Source organism: Bactrocera oleae, chromosome 4, assembly GCF_042242935.1.
Source record: "Bactrocera oleae isolate idBacOlea1 chromosome 4, idBacOlea1, whole genome shotgun sequence".
Taxonomy (NCBI): Eukaryota; Metazoa; Arthropoda; class Insecta; order Diptera; family Tephritidae; genus Bactrocera; species Bactrocera oleae.
The window spans coordinates 29519788-29532946 of NC_091538.1; the positions used below are offsets into that span (position 1 = coordinate 29519788).

A 13159-nucleotide genomic window follows, 5' to 3' on the forward strand; every position below is an offset into this window, starting at 1 on the left:
TATAATTTTTAAGCAATATAATTTGATAAAAGAACTTTATCAGAATATTTATTATTAATTTTAACTCTAAATGTTCGATTTGACAAAAAACTTCTTACAAAATTAAATATATTTTTTCCGACATTCCATTTTATTACCTGGCGAAGAACAACGTGTATACCAATTGAATCAAACGCTACTTGGTTAGAGCTTATATGGTTTCCTCTTTGCGCAAACCACATTATTCGTTTGGCGATAATCTTCTCTAATACTTTACTCAAACATGAAAGTAAGGAAATCGGACAATAGCTATGAATATCGGCGAGAGGTTTACCGGGCTTTAAAACGATGTCAGCATATTTCCAAGATTGTGGAAATATGTTCTGCTCAAAAATATTATTATATAGGTTTAATAACCTATTGGCAGTCTCATGTGGACAATTTTTATAATTTGATAGGAAATTCGGTCAAAACCAGGTGTACTTCCTGTTGAGCTGTACAAGGCTTCTTGAAACTCTATGGAGTTGATAGGCTTTTCAATCTCTGATGCAGCAGATGAGGTATTGTATGGGCTATATACGTGTATACCTATTGAATCCAACGCTACTTAGTTAGAGCTTATATGGTTTCCTCTTTGCGCAATTCACATTATTCGTTTGGCGATAATCTTCTCTAATACTTTACTCAAACATGAATGTAAGAAAATCGGACAATAGCTATGAATATCGGCGAGAGGTTTACCGGGCTTTCAAACGATGTCAGCAACTCTCTATGGAGTTGATAGGCTTTTCAATCTCTGATGCAGCAGATGAGGTATTATATGGGCTATAACTTTTCTGTTTACTGTGTTCTTTTCAGAGATCAAGGCCTGTTCAAAATTAGAATCTTTGGAGTATTCTTACCAAGTGAAGGAAAAATACTTTGCTATTTCATTTGCACTACATATGGTGCCTTGATCTGTATTCATAGCTAAAATGTGACTTTGCTTGGCTGTGCCTGTTAGTAACCTTATGTTATGCCAAATTTGCCTTGGAGACGAGGAAGGGTTAATGGCGTTAGTTATTTGCTGAAAACACTCTCTTTTAGATTATTTGGAATGATATAAAAACAAAGCTTTTGCTTTTTTGTAAATCATCAAATTGCTTTCGGTGCGGTGTTTTTGGAATGCCGCCCAAGCCTGCTGCTTTCTGCTCCTAAGTAGTGAAATGTTCTCATTCCATCAACATACAGATGGTTTACGGGTAAAGTTTTTTGCTTGGGGTATATGGAAATGAGATGACAAATAAAATATTTTTTTATACATGCTGTTCCTTTGTTTTTATTTTCAGAGACGGGGGTTTGCGAGTACATGAAATTGCAGCGAGCTTGAAATTGAGGCCAATTCGTTTTGCCTGTGTTAAACTTTAGGGTTTTTTTTGATTTTTTCTTTAGACAGCTTCAATAGTGATTATGATCGGGAAATGGTCACTTCCGTGAAGATATTTTAGGATCTTCCATTAGCATTTTGGTTCTACGTTTGCTGAACATAATGTTACGTCCACATTTGTGAAACTTTGGTGAGTTGAGAATTGGGTAGGTGAGCCATCATTGAGGACTACCAAATTTGACGTTTAGAGCACGTCTGCTATTATATTTCCCCTTTGATTGTCTGTGGTAGAACCCCAGAGAGGACTCCATGAGTTCAAATCACCTAGTAAAATGATTGGTGTGGAAACATTTCTTAATATTCTAAGAATTTCGTTAGAGTTAAAACTTTGACTTGGAGGTATATACATAGATATCAGCGTAATTTTAAAGCCTATATTAATTTCTATGACAATTGTGGGGATAGATGATAATATATTTAGTTTGTTGTGGGGTATGCCTTTTTTAATGAATACACTTATGCCTAGCTTATTTATCGTATTTTGCGTATGATTGTAAAAGTATGCTACGTAGGCGTGGGGAGGAGTATAGGTGCTGTTGAAGGGCAAATGAGTTTCCTGCAACGATACAATGCTAGGGTTATGGTCTTTTATAAGTAGTTGTAACTCATTTAAATTGTTCCAATATCCATTAAGATTCCATTGCAAAATAGTAGTCTTTTTGATTTATGAATAGGTCTTAAAATAAGCTAGAGGGTGCATGTGTATTATATGCAAGATTTTTAAGGTTTTTGTATAATGATACAATGTAATTTTAACATATATATTTATATAGTATATAATTTTTATTTATTTACTTATTTTTTTTAAATTTTTTTTTTTTTGGGAATTGTGTTTTATTTTCTAAAGATTATTTTTATTATTATTCGTAGTGTCGCTTGAAATTTCTTCACCTGACATTGTGTCATCTACGTGATAGACGTGTATGTGACTATTACTCTCGTTAGTGTTGTTGTTGTAGTTTTGGAGTACAAGAGGGTAATTATTTGTAGAGCTGAGATCTTGTGTTGTCATTGTGTGGAGAAAAGAGCTAATAATTGAGGCATGATCAGTGAGTGTGTTTATTGGATGGGTGGGTGTAATTTGAGCAGGTGTTGAGTGAAAATCAAGTTTTTAAGAGTTGCTTTGGAATTTTTCTGGAATAAATGTGTATTTGTGTTGGTGATTAGCGATTTTATTTATTTCTAAAGCAGTTGAGTTTTGATGTTGTAATTGAGTTAAACTATTAGATTCAGAGTTTGTTTGTGTATTTAAAGGACAGGTTTGGACTGTACCTGCAATGAATGTATTATTTGAGTGATTATTAGTTATTAATGTTTGAGAAGAGGTGGATTTATTATTTACTGATTGAAATGTAGTACTGGATTCGGAGCGCGTTTCCGTTATTTTTTCGTTTTAAGAAACTGTGGAAGAGAATGTTTGATAATTTTCTGAGAAAGAAGGAGTTGAGTTTCTATGAATCTTAATTGTTTCTCGCATTGTGCATTTCCTTGTTACTTTGATTTTGAGTATTTGTTTTGTCTGAAGAAATTTGGGGCACTTGTTGGATGTAGAGGGGTGATCGGCAGAGCAGTTAGCGCAGAAAATACGTGTACATTTCGTGGGGGAGTGAGGTGATAGATAACAATTTTCACATGCTGGCGATCGCTTGCATGATTTTATTGTGTGACCTAGCAACTGGCAATTTTTGCACCGCATGGGGTTTGGTACATATTGTCTGACTTTTACATTCCGCCATGCGATGTCAATTTTTTCGGGGAGGTGGTATAAATCCAAAGTCAGCAGTACTATTCCTGACTTGACTGAGAAATTTTCAATGAGTACAGTGAATATAAACTCAAAACTTTGAACTAGCACGAAATGCACACGGTAGAGAAAGAGAACTGTTCACTATGAGTGATAGTCTGTGACTGAATTTCTATTTTATATTTATGTATACAATTCTAAAGTTTTTTATTGGGGAAGATTTCCTATTTTATTCAATGTAGATTTAAGGCAATTGTTAAAATCTCCAACAATTAGTACATTTTGATTGCATAACTCAGGAGTAAGGAATTCCTGAAGTTCTACAATTTAATGTCTGACAGAGAAAGCTGAATTTCTGTATAGAACCAGAATATTAATACTGAAACATTTAAACAAAACCGCTTCTTAAACTTTGCGGACTGAATTAATTTTTTTTACAACCTTTGGTTCTATAGATCTAGCAATACTATGCATTGCATATACTAAATATTATGCCACTTTTATTGCGGTTGCTTGTCTCCGTGCATCTTTATTGAAATAAATCCTAGTAAATAAAAATGTTCACATGGATAATTCCAAGTTTCTACGAAGCATAATTTATCTGAAGATAGTATAAAGTAGTCGCTTCTTATATTTCTTTCTTTCAATTAAAACTTTTTAATTTCTTTTATATTGAAAATATTTCACAACTTTTCAATTTGTGTCCAGGAACTTTCTAGAGGATGAGCCTTCTTTGGTCGTGCCCTCAATCCAACAAAAGGTTCCAAGAATTTAATCCACACATTTGTTGGAAAAGAACAATGGAAATAAATTTGCATAAGTGGTCGAGTTAACCCATTAACCAATCCATCACACGCGATTATTTTTACTAAAATCATATATTGCATTTGGCGGTAGTTTTTTGAGTCACTTCATAGAATATAAAAGGGATAGCTTCAGTTAAGATTCGACTGAGCTTAAGGTCATTGAAACTATTTGTCTCTTCATTGGACCAAAATAAATGTATGGCATCATCGGGAACTTTCTCAGAATTAACTACTCGAGTTTCAATGAGTGATATATCCTCATTTGTCATAGTACCAGATGCCATATGGTTTAATGCAATTGCAAAGGCTTGATCCTCCCGTTGTCTCATTATTTCTGTTAATTCAAAATATTTAAATAACTCCAACTAAGGGGAATCACCTAAAGTGATGTATGCATCATTGGGATTAGGCAAGAATATCCACCTATCTCCAACAGGTGAAAGTTGCTTCAAATCACCAAACAATCTGTTAAATTGCCACTATTATCAGTTCTATAACATTTTCTCTCGTTAATCGGATTCGTTGGGACTGCCTTTTGTTTTCAATTTGCCTATTGACCGGGTTATCTCTACGAAGGTGAACTTGACTTTGTCTAAGACGTCTCTGATTCTCTGAAAATTTCTTCCCCCATACCCCTCCTACTAAGCTGTCGATGTTGTGTTCCTCTACCACGCTCCTCTCTCCTTATTTCAGGATTTCATCTTGCATATTCTCTTTGCTTTTGATCGCGAATGCGCTCTAAATACGTATATTCAGGATTTCTTGGGCGACTTACTTACTTAGCACGACTCTTACTTTGCTATTTTTTAGAGTATTTCTTATTTACTTTTCAGAGCGAATTTGTGGATCTTTCTGCCTTGTTCTATGTTGAACAGTATTTACACCTAGCTCAACAGATCGAACCTCGAAATTTTCAGGCCGAAATCTTTGTCCCCGAGTATTTCTGTTTTGCTCTTAAGAGCGGATTTGGTAATTTAGACGTCTTGCCCTATGTTGAAAAGTATTTAAATTTTGTTCAAAAGACCGTACCTCAAGATTTTGCCGCCTGGTTCTATGTTGATTTGTATTGATAATTTGTTCGGACAGACGTACATTGGAATCTAATCTACGATAAGCGTGACTTACAGTATCTTGTGACTGCTCACTATCTCTATATAAAGAGTTTGCACCAAGAACTCTCATACGTCTTCTATTCTGAAGTGACTTAGTAATACAGACATTCTACTTAAACATGGCATAATTAATAATTAATAAATGGTTGTAAAATATAATAAACTAATATATAATATTTATATAATTCCGTCCGTCCGGGTGTGAACAGTTCGGTGTATAGGTACTTTGGTTGAATATACTGGTGTAATATGTGCACATATGTATGTATAATAATAGTTTAAACACTATATAAGTAATACACTGAAATTTGTTTGAAGAAAGCACTTTGCTGATAAAGAAATCTAGTGTAACTGAAAAACTACAAACACAGTGTTCTGATATTTATTATACCTACTCTCGCAACATGTTGCTACAGAATATAATAGTTTTGTTATGGTTAATTTTTATACACAGCCTACGTACTTTTGTATACCTATATATTACTTAGATATTCACTAACATAATAAAACATTATATTTAGTTATATGAAGGCTAAATTAACAATAACTTACATAAAATTAAGTATGGTGTACACATATGTAGTAGATTTTCTTCTTAGCTTAATATCTAAACCTTTCATAAGCTGCCAACGGCGCTAGGTAAAAATGTAATTTTTTTGAGTTTACAGTTCACCTCATGACCTTCATATTAAAATGTGTCACTGAAATAATAGACAGTAGCATTTAAACCGATGGGGTATCAGTTAATCAATTACCACACCAAGGATCTTTAGCCCTTTTGATACTACACTACTAATATTTATTTCATGCGGTTTTTTTTTGGAAAGATATTTGTGCTCTATTCAAAGTCCAGCATTCTAAGAAACTTGTTTACATTGCTGTCTTCTATATTTTGTTATAAGTTCAATATGATGGCTGGGAAAATTTACCTATTCACTGATTATTTCCAAATATTAGAAGAAATATATGTATTGTATATATAAATCTATATCTATCTCGATTAATTTTTGGGTGATGCAAACAACCGTTTAAAAAACAAAACTATACAACATGTTGCGAAAGTATAAAAATGTTGCAAAAGAATATTGGATTCATTATTCGATTATTATTTGGTATCTTATTAACTTATGTTATTGATCATAAATTAATTTATTGCCAATACTATTTTTTTTCTGAAATGTTAAATTTAATAAAAATAAGCTTTTAACTCAAACATGATATATGTGATATAAACTGAACCAAAGGGGTTAGATCTAAAATGTGGTATATACATATGAGGTTGCTGTTGTACCAGAGGAGCGGAAGGGGTTATAAGGTTTTAACAAAGGTCTAGACCAACTTCATTCATACGCAGCAATAAACCACATTATTTTCAAGAAAAACTGTCCATTTAATTTCAAAAAATTATCAAATTTACGAAAAAAGTTATACCATAAGTAGTACATGTGAGCTGGCGAAATAGGTGGACCGCTTATTAAACTATTGTATATCTAACATTTTACGTTTTTATAAAGCCAAGCGGAAGTTTGAATATTTTACATAAAGTATCTTGGAGCTAGGGTCAATAAATTCCCGATAATGACTACCAGGGCGGAACCGAGAATCTTATACTTTTGCAATTCGCAAGAATCAAAGGCCGAGAAATTCCTTCAGGTGTAGCAAAACCTTATATTAAAGCAAGTAAGAAACTTCTAAATTCGGGTGTAACCGAAAATTTTATACTCTCACAACTTGCAAGGATCAAAGCCCGTGAAACTACTTCAGGTATTAGCAAAACTTTATATTGAAGGAAGTATTGATCCGATGCAACCCATTTTTGTCACAAAGACATACTATTACCGAGAATTTCAATTATTTATTTACTTATATTATTTTCGGTAAAAAGTCAACTATAGGCACTGGGGCCTGAACAGTTTTGGTTCAATTAAGACAATTTTTGGTCACAAAGTGGGACACTTTAAACGCATTATTCACGCAAAGTCATTGTTGCTTTACTCGTATTTGCATAGTGGGAAGTGAAATAACCAGATGGAATTTAAAACGGTGTTATATGGGAAACAGACGTGATTGTAATCCGATTTCGCCCATTTTCACACTATAACATAGATATATGAGAATAATGTTATGTACCGAATTTAGTTAAAATCGGTTAAGCAGATCCCAAGATATGGGTTTTCACCTAGAAGTGGACGGTGCCACGCCCACTGTGTAATTTTGAAGCCGGTTCCTATAAAGTCATCTCATACCATCACTGAGTTAAAATTTAATGACTTTGGCGTGTTTAGTGCTTGGTTTATCGCGCTTTGAGTAGTTCTTAACAGTACCGTTATATGGGGAGTCGGAGTTGTCACCCGATTTCATTTGCACACTGTCGGTAAAAGTGCTCAAAACATTTGTTCACAATTAATTTTGTTATTATAGCTTTAGCGGGTTAGGAGATATGCACATTTAACCTATTAGGGGGCAGGACCACGCCAACTTTAAAACCAAAATTTAAACCGCAGATGCCCTTCCCTAATGGGATCCTGTATACCAAAAAACAGTCGTATATCTTATTGTGGAGCTGAGTTAAGGCAATTTATTTGTTTTTGATTAATGGCGTTTTGTGGGTGTGACAGTGGTCTGCGTACGCCTATTTGCAATATAAGATATACAACGGTACCAAGAAACATGTGTACCAAATTTCCTAAAGATATCTGAATTTTTACTCAAGTTACAGCTTGCACAGTCGGACGGACGGACAGACAATCACCCGGATTTCAACTCGTCTCTACATCCTGATCATTTATATATATACGACTTGATTAGTTTTAGATGATACCAACAACAGTTATGTGAGCAAAACTTGTATATTCTGTAGCAACATGTTGCGAGAGTATAAAAATACTCACATATTTTCGGAACACGAATCAAAGCTCGCGAAAATCCTACAGGTGTGGCAAAACTTTATATTAAACAAGTAAGGAAGATCTAAGCAGGGGCATTACCTTCCAATATCCTCAAATATCTATATAATAACAAAAAAATCATCTGCTGCATCGGACGTGCTTTTACATTTCGACCACGTTCTTTCAACTGTTGTTTTTCAATAACTAATAAAATGGAACGTTGGTATACATACAAGTATATTTAATTTTTAAGAAGTTTTCAATAAAATCGAACATTTAGAGTTAAAATTAATAATAAATGTTCTGATAAATTTCCTTTATCAAGTTTTATTGCAATGTTTGTATTTTTCCTATTGGCTGACGTACTTACATTTGTACGCTTAAATGTATGTAGATTTGTGTATGCATTACTTATTTTGCGCGGTCATATGCATATTTGTACATACATACTTACATATAGAGCAGTGCGCTCACATGTATTTATTGATAATTGATAATATATTATTATATTATATAATATAACATATTGATGTACATACATAAATTATTAATTCTGTAAAAATTGAAAATAGAAAATTATGAAAATAGTAAAATATCATTTTTTGCATAATCTTTCACATTTTATCAATGTAGCATTTGTGCAAAAAAATAATAATTTATCAATTTTTCATCATAAAAATCGTTTATATGGCAAAAAATAATCATGCATATGTAAAGTGGCATTTGTATTTCTTGTTTTCTCATTCATTTCATTTAATTTTTCTCTTTATATTGGTAGATACGTATTTTGTCAGAGAACGTTGTTAAAAATTCTCATTTCTGTTAAATAACAGCAAAACTATACAGAAAGTGTTGAACTCCTTGATCTCAAATTTTCAGCCAACCAATCGAGCATCATACAAAATTCAATTTGCACCTTCTCATTGTTTTAAGTTCTCTGCTTACACAAGCTTAGGCGTCAGCAGAAATTTAGAAAAGCAGCGTCTATGGCAGTAGCGGCAATAGTAATAGTACGTTATAAATAAGGGAAATGTAATTTTAATAAAACAGTTTTAGAACGGAACTCAAATTGTGTTTATTTAAAATAACATAATTCCGTGGTAGTCGACAACACCATCGCTACCGGATAAACGGAATATTCTTTAAATAGTTCATGGGTAGTCGACAACACCGTCGCTACCACTCACAACGCTCATAAATATTCAAACATAATTCTGCGGTAACTAAAAGGAAGTACGAATAAAAAAATAACTTACACATTGCACAGTGCTTGATTAGCCCAAAGGGTACCGCTGGAAATATTATAAGTAGGAATATGACTTGCAATTTTTTTTTTTTGGAAGAATATAACGGTGTGTTTGGAGACACAAAATAAGCTTAGGCAGATACCGTATATTTTTTTCTTTTTCAGTTTTTTTGTTCTGTTATTTATTTCCAACGAAATACCGAAAACTTTAAATTAGAATACATAAGTATGTACATACATATGTGCATAAAATGCCTCTATTTTCAAATTTAATTGAAATGAACTCACTGTTTTTCCGCCAAGGGTTTTTGGGAGTACTTGTAATACTTACGTTATGCTTCTTCTCGTTTTCCTTTGTTCTAATTTTTTCCTTCGGCGTGTTTCCTGTGCGTTACTGTCCTCCTCCCCGCGCTTTTGGGGGATTTAATTCCCGTGCTACATGTTGATTTTTTCTCTTAGTTTGTGTTAAATCGCGCCCGTTTTTAATTCTTGGTGATTTTTTGTGTTAGTTTTGTATATCCATTGATTTTCACAACCTATATAAAAAAATACCTGTATAAAAAAGTGTACGTAAATTTGACTTGGTTTTACTAAAAACGTGTAAAAACTTGTACGCAAGTTTTACGTAGTCTTGCACAAGCCATTTTTTTTATTCTAGAGTGAAATTGTGAAATGTAGAATTACTATTAAACAACATTGATACTGATGACGGCGTCGTAGAGGAAAAGGACTTCGATAGATGACAGTTTCAGTGATCATAACTATGTTCCCACCAATTGGGCGAGTCAACATTTGAAGAAGAATTAGTTTAAACCTTTAGATCAAAACGGAATTAAGCAGTCCGTCTCTGATTTGATATTCTGTTTGACAATACTTACTCAGGCCACAGGTACAAAGTAACGATGAGCCAGAAGAAGTTCCATTTTTTATTAAGAGCTTCAAGATTTGATGACTCCATGACAAGAGATGAGTCCAGTAAGGTAAACATTTTTTCTCCTAATTCTACGATCTGGTATATTTTAATTGATAACTATACAAAGAGTAACCAGAAAACTTAAAACAATGAGAAGGTGCAGGTTCGACAGCGAACAATTTGTAGGAATTTATCAAGGAGTTCACCACAGATGCACGAGAAACAAATAACATTTTTCGCTTTTATAACAGCGGTGAATCTGTACACATACGCTCTATTAACATAACCAACCGACGAATATTGAAGAGAATATAATATGTGAGCAAAACTGGGCATATTGATATGCCATTTGAAATATATTCCCTTTTATTGAACTATTATTTATTATTTTTTAAATTATTTTATGTTAATTCATTTTTGTTTTAAGTTCTCTGGAGTAACAAGCCTGGCTCGAATGTGACAATCGACGAACAACTTGTTGGGTTTCGCGGTAGATGCCCATTTCAAATGTATTGTATATGCCAAATAAGCCGAACAAATATGGCATAAAAATTGTAATGCTCTGTAGCTGTCAAATATGTTACAAAATCAAGTCCGTATCTAGTTAAGTGCACTAAAACCCACGGTGCTCCATTAGCAAACAATTTTGCTGAAACTCTAACAAAATCTATAAATGGAAGCCATCAGAACTTTACATTGGATAATTAGTTCACCAGTATTCTAATGGCATCAAAATAACTGGCCAATCCATGAGAAGTGAAAATTGTTGGAATGCTCCGCAAAAATAAAGCTGAAATACTTCCAGAGTTGTTGGAAACAAAACTTCGCTCATGTGGACCAATGTTTGCTTTTGATAAAGAAATTAGTTTTGTGTCCTACAAAGCAAAAGAGAAGATTTCTTCAATGAATACCTACTTATCTCTATAATAGAATACAACGAGTGATATTTAGGGATACTTTTTCAGATACAATTAATGTCTCTTTAGGTGTTTCGCAAGGTAGATATCTTGGCTCGATTCTGTTCTTGTTGTTTATTAACGATATCTCTTCAGTAATAGAATTCTCAAAAATTTTATTATGCGCCCATGACGTAAAGCTCCTTAAATCATACACTTCAACTGATGAAAGGTGGCTGTTGCAAATAGCAGATTTTATATTATAAATATGAGTCAATATTTAATATACATACCTTAATGGATTGAAGTTGACATCTTTTCCACTTCATTTTCATAGCCACCTTCTCTGGGCTTAGTTGCTCCCGATCTCATGTGAGGAGGTATAGGAAAATATTTAAGCAAAAGATCACCTTTGGAAAATTACATACAGCCATCCACTGGCTCTTAGACACTTGTTTGTAACACCTTAAACTAATGGAGGTAGATATCCATACTAATCCATATCTATACTAATATTATGAAGTTAGTTTGTTACGCTTTCACGCCAAAACCATTAGTTAATCGAAAAGAAGATTGTACACATATACATAATGGAAATAGAAAGGACATAGGATAGTTTTTATTAAAAATATTTAAAACCAAAATTATTTAGTGTTAAAGTTTAAGATAAAGAAAAAACTAAAAATCTATTCAGTTTACCTTCAAGTTCAGCTTTGCTGTTACTATAAACAAAGCATAAAAGCAGACATGACAGGTAGTAAGGGTGTATATAGAAAAGCTGTGCTTCTCTCACGGTCAACTAGATATAATCCTAGCCTGTTCCCGAGTGTCAAATGCGCGTAATTGAGCCATTTTTGCACCGGACGTAAAAACTTACAACAAAGTATACAAAAACATTTTAGAATTATACTATGCTGAAATATATTTTAACTTTTGTTGTAGTAAATTTTTTCAATAAGGCATGCTTTCAGTTTTTAAAATTTCGTTATATGTTGCAATTGTCATATACAACTTTTTTTCAACGCAATGATCTTTGATATTTATTGAAGCGATTTATATATAAATTCCTTGATCTCATATTACATTAGTAAAAAAAAATGTACGTTTTTATCACTAGTCAACACTTAGAGCAGTTTATATAAATAGTAACATGAAAAATTGTATAAGTAGCTTTATTAATGTTTTATATTTTCCGTCATTGTTTATGTTTTGTTTTATAAATAAATCCAAAGATTATTTCATAAAAATTAAAAGTACAAATCCAAGGTCTGTCCATTGAAACCAGCGAAAAGTAAGCAGATTTCAAGGGAAAAACTATCGATACTATCGAGTGGTCCGAATATCGATATTTTTTCAGCTCTACCACGAGTAGTGCATGAAAATTAACACCATGTGCGCTGAATTGAACACAAAACTTATTCTGGAAAATCACGGGAACGATAAAAGCAAGAATTGGCTTACTGATTCGCTGCCTATGCGTGTGACATAGATAGTTTTGGTTAACTGAAAATTTTTAGTAGGATATATGGTAAATGAATATATGAGTAACATATACCAAAGTCTCGATATTATTGTAGGTCATAGTTTTTCAAGCCTTTAGGTACCGCAGATGTCGACTTTTTACCGAAAAATATGGGCCAATCTGTGAAATAAATTTTTATATTTTAGAGAGAATTTTCTCCTGGTAATAATGTGTAGTGAAGCCTAAAATTGATAAATTCGGTTCAAAACTTCCCCTAGGCTCCATATATTTATAACAAAACGAGAATAATACAGCTTTCAACGACACCCGATTTATATTATTCTTTGCAATTACAATTCTCGATAAATTTCAAATTATTCTTTTTGGTTAGTCTGTTTCCACATACAAGTAAATTTTTTGAAGTAGTGTTCATAAATATGCTCTGCGAATACGTAAAAAATGTTTTGAATCCTTTACCTTTGAGTGTGAATCTGTTGCCGATTGTAGACTTATGAATGTGTGTTCTTTAATAGGGTTGAAAAACAGGAATTGTATAAAATTCCCTTCACATTATATAAACACTAAATAAATCATTCAAAATGTTATATTACGGTATACTTATTTTGTAGTAATAGAAGACGACTTACATATAATATATGTATGTATTTATGTAGCTGCATAACTTCG

The 13159-nt window shown here is 32.9% G+C and overlaps 1 protein-coding gene and 1 long non-coding RNA gene across 33 annotated transcripts in view; one reads left to right on the forward strand and one right to left on the reverse strand.

Annotated features, from left to right (window-relative positions):
- Positions 1 to 13159, forward strand: part of Ptp52F (Protein tyrosine phosphatase 52F) — a 922788-nt gene that overhangs the window by 392159 nt on the left and 517470 nt on the right. The gene's annotated exons all lie outside the window — the stretch shown is intronic.
- The window catches only part of LOC118682989 (uncharacterized), a 42050-nt gene that overhangs the window by 4793 nt on the left and 24098 nt on the right, over positions 1 to 13159 (reverse strand). For 3 of the 16 annotated variants that reach the window (XR_011395846.1, XR_011395841.1, XR_004978931.2), the window contains exons 5-8: positions 13120 to 13159; positions 12950 to 13053; positions 11304 to 11546; positions 9533 to 11246 (exon numbers count right to left, since the gene is read on the reverse strand). This is a non-coding gene — a long non-coding RNA (uncharacterized lncRNA). Of the gene's footprint in view, positions 1 to 9532; positions 11247 to 11303; positions 11547 to 11709; positions 11883 to 12235; positions 12653 to 12949; positions 13054 to 13119 lie in introns of those variants that run through there. The other 13 variants (XR_011395851.1, XR_011395850.1, XR_004978943.2 and 10 more) reach the window with 12 other exon arrangements.